The sequence below is a fragment of the Erithacus rubecula genome (genome assembly GCF_903797595.1).
Source record: "Erithacus rubecula genome assembly, contig: scaffold_151_arrow_ctg1, whole genome shotgun sequence".
Lineage (NCBI taxonomy): Eukaryota > Metazoa > Chordata > Aves > Passeriformes > Muscicapidae > Erithacus > Erithacus rubecula.
This window is the reverse complement of record NW_027636150.1, coordinates 178,680-196,508: the sequence shown is the minus strand read 5'-3', so window position 1 is coordinate 196,508 and position 17,829 is coordinate 178,680. Positions and strand designations below refer to the sequence as shown.

The 17,829-nt window shown below is 51.9% G+C and overlaps 2 protein-coding genes across 2 annotated transcripts in view; one reads left to right on the top strand and one right to left on the bottom strand.

The window, feature by feature from the left end:
- The window catches only part of LOC306815547 (class I histocompatibility antigen, F10 alpha chain-like), a 260,303-nt gene that overhangs the window by 76,512 nt on the left and 165,962 nt on the right, over positions 1–17,829 (top strand). The gene's annotated exons all lie outside the window — the stretch shown is intronic.
- The window catches only part of LOC306815544 (uncharacterized protein), a gene marked incomplete at its 3' end in the record, with an annotated part of 81,005 nt that overhangs the window by 39,919 nt on the left and 23,257 nt on the right, over positions 1–17,829 (bottom strand). The gene's annotated exons all lie outside the window — the stretch shown is intronic.

Sequence of the window (17,829 nt, the reverse complement as noted above, 5' to 3'; positions counted from 1 at the left end):
GGATTTCTGTGCCCAGGAACGGGGGTTCAGGGGGTCCCGGTGCCGGTGCCGGTCCCGGGGCCGATCCCGAAGCCGCAGCTTGGGAGACGCGAAAGTGACCGGGGGAGCGCGAGGAGGGGGAGGGGACAGAGGAAACCCTGGGAATTCCCCTGAATCCCCCGGGGACCACCCAGGACCCCCCCGCAGGACGAGCAGGGGGTGCTGAACGGGGTTGGGGGGGCACAGAGACTGGGGGGTCTGGCGGCGTTCAAGGGTCAGGAAGCGAAACTGGGAGAGCCGGGAAGGGCGCAAAGTTCAAGGGAGGGACCGGGAGAGGCGGGATGGGGGATCCAGGGGGTCCCTGTGCTCAGAAAAGGGGCTCCAGGGGTCCCCACTGTTGAGAAAAGTGGGAGCTGGGAGCAGGGAAAGGCAGGAAGGGGGTCCAGGGGGTCCCTGGGCCACGGGAAAGGGGGGCTGGGGCTGGGAGGGGCGGGCGGATCCCGGGGACGCGGTTTGGGAGACGCGAAAGCGAGACGGGAGTAAAGGGGAATTCCAGGGAATTCATCTGGATCCCACTGGATCTCCGCTGAGACCCCCGGGACCCCCTCCCAGGAAGCGCCGGCAATGGAGAACTCGGGGGGTGCAGAAATTTGGGAGATCTGGGGGTTCAAAAGCCGAGGGAAAGGGCGGAACTGGGGTGTGGGGATGGCCGGGAATGGGGGTGCAGGGGGGGTCCCAGAAAACTGACGGGGGTGCGGGGGGATCCCAGCCCCGGATTAGGGGGTGCAGGGGGGTCCCGGTGCTGGGGAAGGGAGTATGGGGGAGTCCCCGTGCCCAAAAATGGGGGTTCAGGGGTTCCCGTGCTGGGCAATGTGTGTTAAGGGGGAATTTCCTTCCCGGAATTCGGGGCTCAAGGACGTTCTGCTGCCTGAAAATGGGGGTTCAAGGGGTGCTGGTGAGCTGAAAATGGGGGTACAGGGGGGTCTCCGTGCCAGATAAGGGGTTACATTGGTGATGCCGGTGCTGGGCAGGGGGATTGCGGGGGGTTACAGGACCCAAAATGGAGATTTCGGGGGTTTCCGTGCCCGCGAATGGAGGGTTAGGGACTTCCTGGTGCCCGAAAATTGAAGTTCAGGGGGGTCCAGGTGCCCGGGAATTGCGGTTCAGGGGGGTCTCTGTTTCGGGGGGTCCCACTGACCTTTCGTCGCGCCCCCAGGCCCCCCAGGAGCCCCAAGAGCAGCCCCAGCCCCAGCGCTGGAGCCATCGCAGCCGTCCCCGCTCGCAGCTTTGGCGCAGCTCGAGAGACCCGAAAGCGAAAGTGACCGAGGCAGCGCGGGGGGGAGGGGAAAAAGGGGATTTCCAGAGAATTCCTCTGGATCCCTCTGGATCCGCGCTGCGACCCCCCTGGAGCCCTCTGAGAAACACCTGGGACCCCCTGGGACCGCCCTGAAGAAAGCGCCGCGACTGGAGAACTGGGGGGACACGGAAATTTGGGAGATCTGGGGGTGCAAAGGGAAGGAAAAGGGCGGGTCTGGGGGCTGGGAAGGGCGGGATGCCCGAGAAGGGGGTGCAGGGGGTCCCCATGCCGAATTAGGGGGTGCGGGGGGAGTCCCCATGCCCAGTAATCGGGTTTCAGGAGGTCCCGAGGTCAGGGAAAATGGGGGGCTGGGTCCCCGAGAGGGGGAGGGCCGGGAAATGGGGTACAGGGGGGCACTGGGGCTGGATAAGGGGGGTCCCGGTACGCAGGAAATGGGGTTCAGGGGGGTTCTCTTTGCGGGTTCTGGGGTTCAAGGGGTCCCTGTGTCTGAAAATTGAGGTTCGGGGGGTCCCGGTGGCCAGAAATGGGGGTGCAGGGGGGTTTTCCTGCTCGGGAATGGGGGTTCAGGGGATTCCAGGTTCCTGATAAGGGGGTGCAGGGTTTTTCAGGACTGGAGAAGGGGGAACAGGGGGGTCCCGGTTCCCCGAAATGAACCTTCAAGGAGGTCTCTGTGCCCAGAAAGGGGGGTTCGCCGTGCCCAGGAACGGGGGTTCAGGGGGTCCCGGTGCCGGTGCCGGTCCCGGGGCCAATCCCGAAGCCGCAGCTTGGGAGACGCGAAAGTGACCGGGGGAGAGCGAGAAGGGGGAGGGGACAGGGGAAACCCTGGGAATTCCCTTGAATCCCCCCTGGACCACCCAGGACCCCCCCCGCAGAACGAGGAGGGAGTGGAGAACTGGGGGGGACTCAGAGATTGGAGGGTCTGGCGGCGTCCAAGGGTCAGGAAGCGAAACTGGGAGAGCCGGGAAGGGCGCAAGGTTCAAGGAAGAGACCGGGAGAGGCGGGATGGGGGATCCAGGGGGTCCCTGTGCCCAGGAAAGGGGCTCCAAGGGTCCCCACTGTTGAGAAAAGTGGGAGCTGGGAAAGGCAGGAACGGGGGTCCAGGGGGTCCCTGGGCCACGGGAAAGGGGGGCTGGGGCTGGGAGGGGCGGGCGGATCCCGGGGACGCGGTTTGGGAGACGCGAAAGCGAGACGGGAGTAAAGGGGAATTCCAGGGAATTCATCTGAATCCAACTGGATCTGCGCTGATACCCCCGGGACCCCCTCCCAGGAAGCGCCGGGAATGGAGAACTCGGGGGATGCAGAAATTTGGGAGATCTGGGGGTTCAAGAGCCGAGGGAAAGGGCGGAACTGGGGTGTGGGGATGGCCGGGAATGGGGGTGCAGGGGGGTCCCAGAGCACTGACGGGGCTGCGGGGGGATCCCAGCCCCGGATTAGGGGGTGCAGGGGGGTCCCGGTGCTGGGGAAGGGAGTATGTGGCAGTCCCCGTGCCCAAAAATGGGGGTTCAGGGGTTCCCGTGCTGGGGAATGTGTGTTAACGGGGAGTTTCCTTCCCGGAATTCGGGGCTCAAGGGCGTTCTACTGCCTGAAAATGGGGGTTCAAGGGGTGCTGGTGAGCTGAAAATGGGGGTACAGGGGGGTCTCCGTGCCAGATAAGGGGGTACATTGGTGTGGCAGCTGCTGGGGAGGTGGATTGAGGGGGGTCACAGGATCCAAAATGGAGATTTCGGGGGTTTCCGTGCCCGCGAATGGAGGGTTGGGGGGTTCCCGGTGCCCGGAAATGGAAGTTCAGGGGGGTCCCGGTGCCCGGGAATTGCGGTTCCGAGGGGTCCCGGTATCGGAGGGTCCCACTCACCTTTCGTCGCGCCCCCCAGGCCCCCCAGGAGCCCCAAGAGCAGCCCCAGCCCCAGCGCTGGAGCCATTGCGCTGCTCCGCTGCGATCCCGCTCCCAGAACTGGCCGCGTCCCCAGCGCTGGCCCCGCCCCCAGAGCCGCCTCCGGCCCCGCCATTGGCGCCGGTATTTCCTGCCCGCCAATGGAAACTCAACCTGTCCGTGACGTCACGGGTAGCTGGGTAGATCTCGGTCTCTCGGGTTGAGACGCGGAAGCGAAAGTGACCGAGGCAGCGCGGTGGGGGAGGGGAAAAGGGGGATTTCCAGAGAATTCCTCTGGATCCCTCTGGATCCCCGCTGCGACCCCCTGGAGCCCTCTGAGAAACACCTGGGACACCCTGGGACCGCCCTGAAGAAAGCACCGGGACTGGAGAACTGGGGGGACACGGAAATTTGGGAGATCTGGGGGTGATTCCCCATGCTGCCATAATGACTACTTTTATATGTTGCTATCCATGGTGCCACAATGGCACCTTGGTTCTCTTAGGCCCTGGGGTGTACCAATTCCCCTTTGGTTTCTGTGGTCCATTGGTGTCACAATGGCATTTTGATTCCACAAGACTCCATGGTGTCAAAATGGCCCCATGATTTTTTTAGGCCCCAAGGTAACACCATGGCCCCTTGCTTCTCTTAGACCTCCTGGTGTAACAATGGCCCTTGGTTTCAATAGTTTCCATGGTGTCTACATCACCTTTTGGTTCTTAGAGGCCCCATGGTTCCAGAATGGCCCCTTGGTTCTATGAGGCACCAAAGTGTCTCAATGACCATTTGATTCCATGAGGTTCTATGTGTTTCTAGGTGTTACAAGGGCCCCTTGCTTCTATGAGCCCCCATGGGTCACAGTGGACCTTTGGCTCTGTTAGGCACCATGGTGTCACAACACAACCTTAATTCTATAAGACCCCCACGCTGTCACCATGGCCCCTTCATTCTATTAGGCCCCAGGGTGTTAATAATTGCCCCTTGGTTCCATGAGTTCCCATGGTGTTCAAAATGGGCCATCGGTTCCATGAGCCCGCTTCGTGTCACAATGGCACTTTGGTTCTGTTTGGGTCCATGTTGTCAAAATGACCAATTTGATCAGACATACCAGATGGACCCATGATTCTGTGAGGTCCCATGATGTCACATTGGCCCCTTGGTTATATGAGGCCCATGATGTCAAAATGGCTCCTCCGTTTTTTAAGTTCCAAGGTGTCACAATGGCACCTTGGTTCTGTATGGCCCCATGGTGTCATCATAGAACATTGTTCCATGAGGCTCCATGATGTCAAAATGGCTGCTTGGTGCCATGAGGTCTCATAGTGACACAATGGAACCTGGGATCTATGAGGCCCCATGGTGTCACAATGACCTTTTGATACCATGAGATCCCATGGTGTCTCAATGGACCATTGGTTCTATGAGCCTTCATGGTGTCACAATGGCCCTTTGGCTCTGTTAGGTCCCATGGTGTCACAATACACCCTTGGGTCTATTAGGCCCCAAGTGTCACAATGACTCCTTGGTTTTCTGAGGGCCTATGGTGTCACAATGGACCCTTGGTTCCATGAAGTCACATGGTGTCACAATGGGCCTTGGGTTCTGGTGGACACCATGGTGTGATTATGATCCCTTAGTTCTGTCAGACCCTATGGTGTCAAAAGGACCATTGGTACCATGCAACATAATGGTGTCACAACAGCCACTTGGTTCTGTTAGGCCCCATGGTGCCACAACCACCACTTTTTTCTCTTAGGACCCATGGTGTCACAATGGCTCCTTGGTTCTCATAGGCCCGACAGTGTCACAATTCAATTTTGGTTTTTGCGGTCCATTGGTGTCACAAGGGCATTTTGGTTTTACGAGGTTCCATGATGTCAAAATGTCCCCTTGTTTCTATTTGTCCGTATGGTGTTTAAATTGGCCCGGTTGTACTATGAGCTCCCATGGTGTTCAAAATGGCCCCTTGGTGCTATGAGGCCCTGTGGTGTCACAATGGCCCCTTCGTTCCGTGAGGCCTGATGGAGTCACAGCGGCCCCTTTGCACTGTTAAGCACTATGGCGTCACAAATGCCAGTTGGATTCCTTGGGCCCCATTGTGTCACAATTTTCCCCTGGTTCTCTTAGGAGCCATGTTGTCAGAACAGCCCCTCGGTTCACACTGGCCACATGGTGTCACAATGGACCCTTGGTTCCATGAGGTCCCATGTTTTTACAATGGCCCTTCGGTGTAATGAGCTCCCATAGTGTCACAACAGCCCCATCGTTCTGTTAGGCCCAATGGTGTCACAATAAACCCTTATGCCATTATTCCCCAGGGAATAAAATGGTCCCCTTGGTTCTTTTAGACCCCACAGTGTTCAAAATGGCACGTCAGTGCCATGAGGCCCTATGGTGTCACAATGGCACCGTGTTCCAGTCAGGCTCCATGGTGTCACAAAGGTCCCTTGGTTCTGGGAGGCCCCATGATATCATAATGGCCCCTTGATTCTGGTGGACACCATGGTGTGGAAATGGCCCCTTTGTCTGTTAGGCTCTATGGTGTGACCCAAACCCCTTGTTTCTTTTATGCCCCATGGTTTTGCAATTTCCCATCTGTTAAGACCCATGGTGTAACTCTGGCCCCTTGGTTCTGTTAGTCCCCATGGTTTTTGTAATTGCCCCTTGGTTCTGTGAGCTCGTATGGTGTTCAAAGTGACCCTTTGGTTCCATGAGGCTACTTGGTGTCACAATGGACCTTGATTCTGTTTGAGTCCATGTTGCAACAATGACCACTTAGATCAGATATGCCACATGGTGTCACAATGGACCCATGGTTCTGTGAGGTCCCATGGTGTTACAATGGCCCCTGAGTTCTATGAGCCCTCATATGTCACAATGGACACTTGGTCCTGTTAGGCCCACTGGTGTCACAATACACCTTTGGTTCTATGAGACCCCATGGTGTCACAATGGCCTCTTGGTTCACTGAGGCCCCATCATGTCATGATGGCCCCTTGGTTCTATGAAGTCCCATGGTGTCACAACAGCTCATTGGTTCTATGAGGTCCCATCGGGTCACAATGGTATCTTGGTTCTATGAGGCCCGTGTTGTCAGAATGGCCCCTTTATTCTGTTAGGCCCCATGGTGTCACAATGGAACATTGGTTCCAGGCAGCACATTGGTGTCACATTTGTCACATGGTTCTATTAGGCCCCATCGTAACAAAATGGCCCATTGGTTTCATATAGCACAATGGGGTCACGATGGCTACTGGGTTTCCTTAGGCCCTATGGTACTCCCAATAGACCCTTGGTTCTTTTAGGACATATGGTGTCACCGTTTTCCCTTGGTTTTGTTAGGACTCATTGTGTCATGATGGACCCTTGGTTCCATAAGGCCCGATGGAGTTACAATGGCCCATTAGTTCTGTTTGGCCTCATGGTGTTACAAGTTCCCCTTGGTTCTGTTAGGACCCATGTTGTCACAATGGTCCCTCGGTTCAGATAGGCCACATGGTGTCACAGTGGATCTGTGATTCGCTGAGGTCTCATGCTGTTACCATGGCCCCTTGGTTCTATGATTGCCATGTGCCACAATGGACCCTTGGTTCTATGAGGCCCCATGGTGTCACAATGCACTCTGGGTTCCATGAGGACCCATGGTGTCACAATTGTGCCTTGATTCTCAGAGAACTCATGGTGGCACAAAAGCCCCTTTGCTGTTTTAGGCCCCATGATGTTCAAAATGGCCCCTTGGTGCCATGAGGCACCATGGTTTCACGAAAGCCCCTTGGTCCCATTATGCCCCATGGGGTTACAAGCTCTCCTCAGTTGTGTTAGGACCCACAGTGTCACCATGGCTTCTTGGTTCTTTTAGGCCCCATGGTGTTCAAATTGGTTCTTGGTTCTACGAGCTCCCGTAGTGTTCAAATTAGCCCCTTGGTGCCATGAGCCATCTGGGTGTCACAATGACACCTTGGTTCTATGAGGCAAAATGTGTCAATTTGGCCCATTGGTTCCATGAGGTCCCATGATGATTAAATGGCCCCTTGGTTCTACGAGCCCCCATGGTGTTACAAAGCCCCCTTGGTTCCATGAGCCTCCATGTGTCACAAGGAACCCTTGGTTTCATTAGGTTCCTGGGTGTCTAAATCACCCCTTGGTTCTGTTATGGGTTGATGTTTTGACTAGCTCCTCTTCTTGCGCCCCCCCCTCCCCCCACCATGCAGCTGCCGGCCCCTCCTCCGGGCTGTTTTATCTGGTTTGCTGTTTTTGTCTGGCCGGCTGCTGCTGCTGCGGTTTGGCTGCTGCTCGCTGCTGCCATCACTTTAGCTGCCCCCCGGCTGCTTTGGCTTGATCCCAGCTGCCCCTCCCCCTATGTCCTTCTCCCTGTCCCTGGGATTTGCGCCAGCTCCGGAGAACGCGGATCTGGACTTCGGGAACCACTGCTGGAGGTCTGCCTGGGAGGCTTTGCCGCCCTTCCTGGAGAGGATCAGCCGGGTTCGTCTCATCTGGGTCTGTGCTGAGAAGTGTTTCTTTCGTATTTTTGTTAATAAAAATTGTTTTCCACTTTCTCCTGAAGAAAAATTCTTTCCTAGCCCAATGAAGGAAGGAAGTGTAAGGCAGGGGGGGCCCTTTGGAGGTCTTTTTCCCTGAATTTGTCCTAAACTTGGAAAAATTATTTTGATGGCCCGCACGGGGAAAGCAGAAAAAGTGGAAAAAACTTTATTCTAATAATATTTTGTTTTCAACTGTTGGTATTGGTATGTCTATTAAATCCATAATGTCTTTTGTTGTGGGAGCCGGCCTGTATGGGTGGTCATTAGGTTTCTTTGAAGTGTTAATACCGTTGTGGTCCTTGGGTTTGTTTACTTATCCAGAGATAGCTCCGGTGTTGTCTTTAATACGTAGTTTTTGTATTAAAGGGGTATTAACAAAAATACTCATTGGGCTAGGCTTGGTGGTAATGGCATACAGGAGATTTATAAGAATGTTGGAATCTGCTTCAGGAATGTATAAATCATGGTTTGTGTTATTTATTAGAGGAGAAGCAGGCAAAGAGGATTTCCTGCCTTTATTTCCTTTCCTCTCCTCTGAATCAGTTACATCTTTATTAGAAAACATTCAGATCTCCCTGAATATTAAAGAAATCATCTTTCTGCAAAAAATTTAGTAGGTCTTTGTTACACCGTCTGCAGTTTATACAGAATAAAGGCTGAGATTTCTAAAGGGGCTGGGAAGACTCCTGATTTAGGAGTCAAGCTAAGCAGGAGGAATCTTGAGTGGAATGGCAAATGGGAGAAAATGGGTCCGATTTTAAAGGAATTTTCTGACCCCATAATTTGGGAATTCCCACCTGAACAGATTCAATATCCAATCGAGGTTGCAAGATACTTAAAGAGGAAGTGCCAGGATGGTTCTAAAGAGAAAAGGATTATTACAGTGAGCTGGGCCCTGGCACATGCATATCGCACCCTGCTAGGCACTATAGAGCAGAAGACAGAGGGGAGGCAACAGGGAGATAAATTGTCTCCTATCCCAGTTACTCAGTTTGCTGCCAACCCCCTAGGCCTAAACCCAGCAGCTAAACTGGATAATAAGCCCCAACCAATGGCTGTGGCTACCAGTACCAGAAGTGGGAAGTGAACCAAGAAGACCGATCGGCCAGTGGATGATGATGATGATGATAATGATGATGATGATGGTGATGATGATGATGATGATGATGATGATGATGATGCTGGAGAGGGACCCTCAACACCTCCTGATGTAAAATCAGGAGTCAAAACAACTAGTGGGAGAGCAGAGACCAATAATGAGTCCCTTTCCCTAAAGAATCTTCGTGGTTTAAGAAAAGATTACACCCAGCAACCTGATGAACCTATAATCAGCTGGCTAGTTTGTCTCTGGGATGCGGCAGGTGAGGCCACAGTTTTGGATGGCATGGAAGCGAGACATTTGGGTTCTCTGTCCCACGATCCTGTTATAGACCAAGACATGATGGAGGGGGCTAACCCTCAAAGTCTCTGGGCACGGGTCCTGGATAGCGTGGCACAAAGATATCTGTGTGCGGATGACCTGTATATGCAGCAGACCCGATGGAAAACCATAGAGCAGGGGGTCCAATGCCTCAGGGAAATGGCAGTAGCAGAAATTATTTTTTCGGATGACATAGCAACTAGAAATCCAGACCTGGTACCATGCACACCGGTGATGTGGAGAAAACTCGTGTGGCTTGAACACCTGAATATGTGTCTGCCCTAGTGATAATGAAGAGAGATTAGGTGTATGAGACAGTACTCGATATGGCAAAGAAGCTTCGTGCTTATGCAGATGCAGTACATGGCACGACTCATGATACAATTGCAGCTGTGAAAACGCTTTCAAGACTTAGAAGATAAAATAGAGAAAAATCATCGGAGACTCAGGGAAGAGATTAAGGAGGACCTCCTCCAAATTTCAGCTGTACAGACTAGAAACCCTGGTACCCAACGCAGACGTTCCCCCAGTTGGGAGAGGAGGTACACTCCCCAAGCTGAGTTGTGGTTTTTCTTGCGGGATTCTGGAGAGAACATGAGAAGATGGGATGGGAAGCCTACGGCTGCTCTGGCAAAACGAGTGCAGGATTTGAAGGAAGGAAAGATTGAAAGAGGAAGTTCCACCGAAAGGAAAGCCGCTCTAGTTTCTCGCAGCCAAAGTGCCGAACGTGATACTGATAATGACATGTCTGACCCTCTTGAGGGATCTTCTAAGATGTATGCTTCAGAAAAGAAGGAGAAACAGGCTTAGAGGGGCCCTGCCTCTATCCAGGGTGAGGCAAGGGAGAACCGTGTTTTTTGGACCATGTGGATTGGATGGCCTGGCACTTCGAAACCACGGAAATATAAAGCTTTAGTGGATACAGGTGCACAGTGTACGATACTTCCATCAAGACACGTGGGAGTAGAATCTGTTTCACTTGCTGGTGTGACAGGTGGATCGCAGTACTTCACCCTGGTGAAAGCGGAAATGAGTTTAACTGGAAAGGATTGGAAGAAACATCTTATTGTGACTGGTCCAGAGGCCCCATGTATTTTGGGCATAGATTACCTTTGGAGTGGATATTTTAAGGACCCAAAAGGACTAAGATGGGCATTTGGAATAGCAACTATGATGGCAGAGCGCATCTGCATTGAACACCTTGCCTGGATTATCTGAAAATCCAATTACAGTAGGACTTCTGCAGGGAGAAGAACAACGAGTACCAATTGCCACTTCAATAGTTCACTGCTGGCAGTACAGAACAACGCGAGATACTGTGATTCCTATTCATAAGATGATCTGAGAGCTAGAGAGCCAAGGGGTGGTCAGCAAAACCCACTCACCCTTTAACAGCCCCTTTTGGCCTGTGCGTAAATCTGATGGGGAATGGAGACTGACTGTGGACTATCGTGCATTGAATGAAGTAACTCCACTGCTGAGCGCTGCCGTACCAGACATGCTGGAACTCCAGTATGAGTTGGAGTCCAAGGCAGCAAGGTGGTATGCCACCATTGACATTGCAAATGCATTCTTCTCCATTCCTTTGGCAGCAGAGTGCAGGCCTCAGTTTGCTTTCACCTGGAGGGGTGTGCAGTACACCTGGAACCGACTACCCCAAGGGTGGAAGCACAGTCCTACCATCTGTCATGGACTGATCCAGGCTGCACTGGAAAAGGGTGAAGCCCTGGAACATCTACAATATATTGATGATATCATCGTATGGGGAAACACAGCAGCGGAAGTGTTTGAGAAAGGAGAAAAAATTATTCAAATTCTCCTGGAAGCCGGCTTCGCCATCAAGAAGAGTAAAGTTAAGGGACCTGCTTGGGAGATTCAGTTCCTGGGAGTGAAGTGGCAAGATGGACGGCATCAGATTCCTACTGATGTTATTAACAGGATTACAGCTATGTCCCCACCTACTTACAAGAAAGAAAAAAAGCTTTCCTAGGTGCTATCAGCTTTTGGAGAATGCATATCCCTGAGTACAGTCAGATTGTGAGCCCTCTCTACCTGGTCACTCGCAAGAAGAACAATTTCCAATGGGGCCCTGAACAGCAGCAAGCCTTCGCCCAAATCAAACAGGAGATCGCCCATGCAGTAGCCCTTGGCCCAGTCAGGAGGGGACCAGATGTGAAGAACGTACTTTACTCAGCAGCTGGGAGCCATGGTTTTTCTTGGAACCTGTGGCAGAAGTTGCCTGGCGAGACCCGAGGCTGACCCCTGGGATTTTGGAGCAGAAGTTACAGAGGGTCCGAAGGTAATTACACTCCCACAGAGAAGGAAATCCTGGCTGCCTATGAGGGAGTCCAAGCTGCTTCAGAAGCGATTGGTACGGAAGCACAGCTTCTCCTGGCACCCCGACTGCCAGTGTTGGGGTGGATGTTCAGCAGAAAGGTTCCCTCCACCCACCATGCCACCAGTGCCACATGGAGCAAGTGGATTGCCCTTATCACTCAGCGCTCCCAGATTGGAAAACTAAATCGCCCTGGGATTTTGGAAATAATTACAAACTGGCCAGAAGGTGAAAGTTTTGGTGTCGCAGATGAGGAACAAGAACCAGCGACACGGGCTGAAGAAGCTCCAACCTACAACCAGTTGCCAGCAGAGGAAGCATGCTATGCTTTATTCACTGATGGCTCCTGTCACGTCGTAGGGACGAATCAGAGATGGAAAGCAGCTGTATGGAGCCCTACACGACAGGTTGCAGAGGCTACTGAAGGAGAAGAAGGATCTAGTCAATTTGCTGAACTTAAAGCCGTCCATCTGGCCTTAAATATCGCTGAAAGAGAAAGGTGGCCAAAGCTCTATTTGTACACTGATTCCTGGATGGTAGCCAATGCTCTGTGGGGGTGGCTGAAGAAATGGAAAGAGGCGAACTGGCAGCATAGAGGAAGACAAATTTGGGCTGCTGATGAGTGGAAAGACATTGCCACTCGGGTAGAAAAACTACTTGTAAAGGTTCGCCATGTAGATGCCCATGTCCCCAGAAGCAGAGCTAATGAAGAACATCAAAACAACCAGCAAGTAGATCAGGCTGCAAAGATAGGGGGGTTGGGAATAGATTTGGATTGGGAACATAAGGGAGAGTTGTTCCTGGCTCTATGGGCCCATGATGCCTCAGGCCATCAGGGTAGGGATGTCACCTATAAGTGGGCACGAGACCGAGGGGTGGAACTTACCATGGACAGCATTACTCAAGTTATCCATGACTGTGACACTTGCGCTGCCATCAAACAGGCCAAGCGGGTGAAGCCCCTCTGGTATGGTGGATGGAGGTCCAAGTACAAGTATGGGGAGGCCTGGCAGATTGACTATATCACACTGCCTCAGACACGCCAGGGAAAACGTTACGTGCTGACCATGGTGGAAGCCACCACTGTATGGTTGGAGACTTACCCTGTGTCCTATGCTACTGCCCGCAACACGATCCTGGGTCTGGAAAAGCAGGTCCTTTGGAGGCATGGTACCCCTGAGGGGATCGAGTCAGACAATGGGACTCATTTGAAGAATAACCTTGTCAACACCTGGTCTAGGGAACATGGTATTGAGTGGGTGTACCATATCCCTTACCATGCACCAGCAGCAGGTGAAGTAGAGAGGTATAATGGATTGTTGAAGACCACCTTGAAGGCATTGGGTGGGGGATCTCTCAAGAACTGGGAGCAGCACCTGGCAAAAGCCACTTGGTTAGTTAACACTTGAGATTCCACCAACCGAGCAGGTCCCACCCAGTCTGAGGGCCTTAATGTAATAGATGGAGACAAAGTCCCAGTGGCCCATGTCAGAGGGTTGCTAGGGAAGACAGTATGGATTCATCCTGCCTCAAGTACAGGCAAACCCATTTGTGGGATTGCCTTTGCTCAAGAACCAGGATGTACTTGGTGGATAATGCAGAAGGATGGAACAACCCGCTGTGTACCTCAGGGAGATCTGACTATAAGATGAATTATACACAAATATTGTTGAGTGTCACCACCATTGTATGTTAGATTTTATGAATAGAAGGAAATGTGTAAGTGACAAAGGCCTGAGCAAGTGAGAAGGAGGAAATGTGTAAATGCTGAAGTTTTGAGCAAGTCAGAGGAAGTTTTCATATTGTGCTTAGTGAGTGTGTATCCCAATCGTGTGTCAATGATCACAATATGGGATAAGGGGTAGAATGTTATGGGTTATGTTTTGACTAGCTCCTCTCCCTACCCCCCACCATGGAGCTGCCGGCCCCTTCCCCAGGTTGTTTTATCTAGGCGGGTATTTTCTGCTTTTGCTGCTTTTGCTGCTTTAGCTTTTAGCTGTTGCTTTAGCTGCTGCTCACTGCTTCTGCTGCTGCTTCTGCTGCTGCTGCCCCCCCCCCCCACCTCCGCTGCCTTAGCTGCTTTCCCCCCGGCTGCTTAAGCTGCCCCTTTCCCTCTCCCTCCTCCTCCTCATCCCTAAGATTTGCACTGGCTCCAGAGGACACAGATCTGAACTTCGGAGACCACCTCTGGAAGTCTGCCAAAGAAGCTGTGCCACCCTTCCTGGTGAAGATCAGCCGAGTTTATCTCAACTGGGTCTGTGCTGGGAAATGTTTCTTTTGTATTTTTGTTAATAAAAAGTTTTTTCCACTTTCCCCTTGAAGAAAATTCTTTCCAAGCTTGGTGAAGGAAGAAATTGTAAGGGGGGGGAGGGGGCCCTTTGGAGGTCTTTTTCCCCAAATTTGTCCTAAACTTGGACAGTGTGCCAAGGAGGTTTCTCTTCCCAAGGCAGAGCCATGCAAGATCTGTTGTAGGCCTTTGGACTCCTTGGTTCCACAAGGCCCTGTTGTGTCACCATGGTCTCTGGGTGCTGTGAGGCTCTGTAGTGTCACAATGGATGTTTGGTTCCATTGAGCCCCACAGTATCACAGTGCTCTTCTTTTTCCTGTGGCAACTAGCAGCAAACCCCAATGGCAGAGCCACATGCCTGGGAAGAAGAAGAATGGGGGACATTTGGAGTGATGGTTTTTGCCTTCCTGCATTGCAGTGCTGTGGGGTGGGGCCCTGCTGTCCTGGAGATGGCTGAACACTGGCCTGCCCATGGAAGGGGGAAGAGACAACAACCTCTGTGCATGGGACTAGAACAGCAGAGAGGTCAGGCCAAAGGCTGGCTTTAAAAGTCTGTTAGCAGCAGAGGAAACATCAATGTGAGAGGAAAGATGTGTGCTAATGTCTTTACAAATCACTTCATGGGGATGGCTGTTAGGGTCTCTGAACGAGTTGTAAAGTTTCTACTAGCTTTGGGCAACAGATTTGTTACTGGGCCCACACAGTTTGGCTCCTGAACCAGACAAGAGTCTGCACAAGGCTGAACTTCTGCACTTTGGGGGGAAATGGCAGATTCAAGGGGGAATATGGGGTACACGGGTTGGGAAGGCTGTATCTTCCAAGTACCTTGGCCAACGGGGAAGGGAAGAGGGCAAAGTGTGGCCAGGAGTTAAGGATAAAAGAAGGTTGCACTCTCTGAAGCCTCAAGAGAGAAAACTCTGTGGGTGTGTGCCCTGTAAAGAAGCCACCTCCTAGGATAGTGGCTGCCTTTATTGCACCAAATGTTTCCTCTCAACTGACATCAGGAGACTGGGATGATGACTTTTGTTTCCCATGAAAAAGAGCCAACGTTGATATCCAGGGGCCTCTAACTGGGACTGGGCTTCCACCTGCTAAAATTTCATAGGGTGCAGAATTTCTCCCAGACCAAAGCTGCCACCACCGAGAAGCCTGGGTGCTGTTGGAGTGCCAAATGCCTCCTCATAACTGACATCTGGAAACGGGGATGTTGAGGTTTTTCTCCTGTGGAAAAAGGCACCGATCTTCTTTATGGTCCTTTGGGAGTGGGAATGGGTTTGTTTATGCTAAAATTCCCTACGTAACAGGATTTGTCCCAGACCAAAGCTGCCAACTCCTAGGACCATGGCTGCATTTGGCGTGCCAAAAGCCTCCTCTGAACTGACATCAGGAAACTGGGATGGTTAGATTTGTTTCACATGGAAAAGAGCCACCAGGGTCCAGTAGCTGGGACTGGGCTACCACCCTCTCAAAGTCCATATGGTGCAGGATTTCTCCCAGAGCAAAGCTGCCATATCCTCGGACCGTGGCTGCCATTGGACTGTCAAATGCCTTCTCCTAAGTGACATCTGGAAACTGGGACGGTGAGATTAATGTCCTGTGGAAAATAGCCACCATTCATATTCAGGGGCCTTAGCTGGGAGTGGGTTTCTGCCAGCTAAAATTCCACATGGCACAAGATTTCTGCCAGACCAAAGCTGCCACCACTGAGAAGCCCAGCTGCCTTTGTTGCGCCAAACGCCTCCTCCTAACTGACATCTGGAAATGGGGATGGTGATTTTGTTTCCTGTGGATAAGATCAACTGTTCATGTGCAGAGAACACAGGCCAGCCCTGCGCTCCCCAGCCAGGGAAAGCCCCGGGATGCCCAGAGGATGGAGCACGGCCACTGCGGGGTGTCTGCCCGGCCCCTCTGCCGTCCTGTCCCTGGCCACGTCCACAGTGGGTGGCATGGGGCCAAGCTGGTGGCAGCCATCAGCCTTGAGGCAAGACCTTGAAGTTCACAGTGTTGTGGATCTGAAGCTTCAGCACAGAGACCTTTCCAACCTGATCTGCCCTCGTTCCTCTGAGTCTCTGCACAGAACACGGCGTGGAACAGAATGGCAGGAGGGGCCTGTGTGTACCAGGGCTCTGGATTTGCACTGCTTGAGCTCCACAGAGATGCAGGCAAAGTGAAGAAGCCAAACTTTATTGATGGAAAGCAAAGCAAAGTGATGAGCTAAGGGGAACAAAAGGGATGGGCATAGTCTGAGGACTGGAGGGAGGAAACAGGACTGCTGGGAAAGGATCGAGAGTGGCCTGGCAAGCTCTTTCTCCAGCTCCCTCTTTGCTCCTGGTGGAGGTAGAACATTCCACAGGAAAGCAACTGGTGCCACAAGGAGTGGGCGGCATCAGGCAGCTCTGGGGGGAACCCTCAGGACTGCTGCATCCTGAGGGAACACCATTGGCCTTGACCTGTAGGCACCTGCAAGGGCTTCAAATCAGCTGCCTCAGCTTCCAGGACCTCTCTTGGCCACGTCCTGATGTGTGTGCAGGACAACTGCGAGGCACTGCTGGGACCCCGCAGACAGGGGCAGCTGTCTCGTGTGCACGAGCTGGGCTCATCCCAAAACCACATCAACCATCTGGTGTCAGCAGGAAGGAGCAAGGAGCACTGGGCTGGCTCCTCGCAGGGTGTCTCAGCTGGGCTTGCTCCACAACACGCCCCCGTTTGAAGGGCTGCTAATGCCCAGCTGCCAGAAATGCCGTCCTTGTTCTCTCCAAGGTGCACAGGAAGAGCCAATGAGCAGGATGCCTTGGGAGGCAAATCCTCCAAGCCTTTGCTGAGGCCAGGGACACAGCAAGATCAGCCAAGACTCTCCACGTTGCCTGGCCCACACAGCCCAGCTCGGTGCTGGCCCTGGCCCACAGCAGCTTTCACCAAGCCAGAGGCAAATGCATATGGCCAAGGGTTGAAAAGTTAACATATCGAAATATCCATTTATAACACTCCTGAGAACTCCCAAAAACCCCCCAATTCCCCCCGAATATCCTCCGAAAGTTAACTATGTTTGCTCCTGGCACGCATGAGTTGTTGAATCAGAGCCTTTGGAGAGCAGGGCACAGCTAAAGAGCTAAAAGAGAAATGGGGGATTTGGAGCCTAATTTTTAAAATCATTTGGAATTCTGGGGTCCTCTGGCACAAATAATAGCATCAGTTCTTTCCCCAGGTGTTGCTGCTGCTCAGTCATTGACTACACTTGAGAAGCTGAGATGTTGAGTGAATGAACAGCTGAATATCACTTCCACTGTTTTGAAACAATGCTTACAGTGTAAATAGCATTAGACACCCCACACTGCAGAATAGAGCTGCTATAGTTTTTTGCTATCAGCACATGGGCACGGTGTGAGGATTTTGATTGGATGTTGTATGTATCTTTCTGAGCATTCTGCATCCATTCACGAGAAGATCAAACAACTGCAAGATAATATGAGGAAGTTAACTGTGGATGATTGGGGTTTGGATGAGTGGTTAGAAGGGTGGGGAATACTTAGGTGGTTGAAAGATATAATCCAAGGGGTTTGGATATTTTTGTTCATTATTAGCACATTGTTTTTTCCATAAATAAAGTTAGTGATTCGCTTGATAAAATAAGATAGAACATGATATGATATGATATGATATGATTGATATAATACGATAAGATAAAGAATATTACAAAAGATAAGATAGTATAAGAATACGATAAAGTAAGGCTAGGATAAGATAAGACATGATAAGGATAAGATAACAAAGATGATTTGGCTGGTGAAAAAAGAAGCGGAATGTAGTAATGCTGAACAGGTTGAGACACTGGTGGACATGTCTATACAATCTGGACTTGTGTGGTGTGCACCAGCCAAAACCCAGATTTAGTCGCTGTATTTTTGCTGCTCAGTTATGATATTTTGGTGTTGTTCACGCTCTTTCACATGCCAGCTGTTTTGTGCATTTCTAGTTTTAAACCAGTGTTTAGAATAGGTGCACAGCATGAGAAATTAGGAATGTTTTGGTAACTTGTTTGAAACCCCCCAAGGACGCTGGAAATAAACTATGCTAAATTG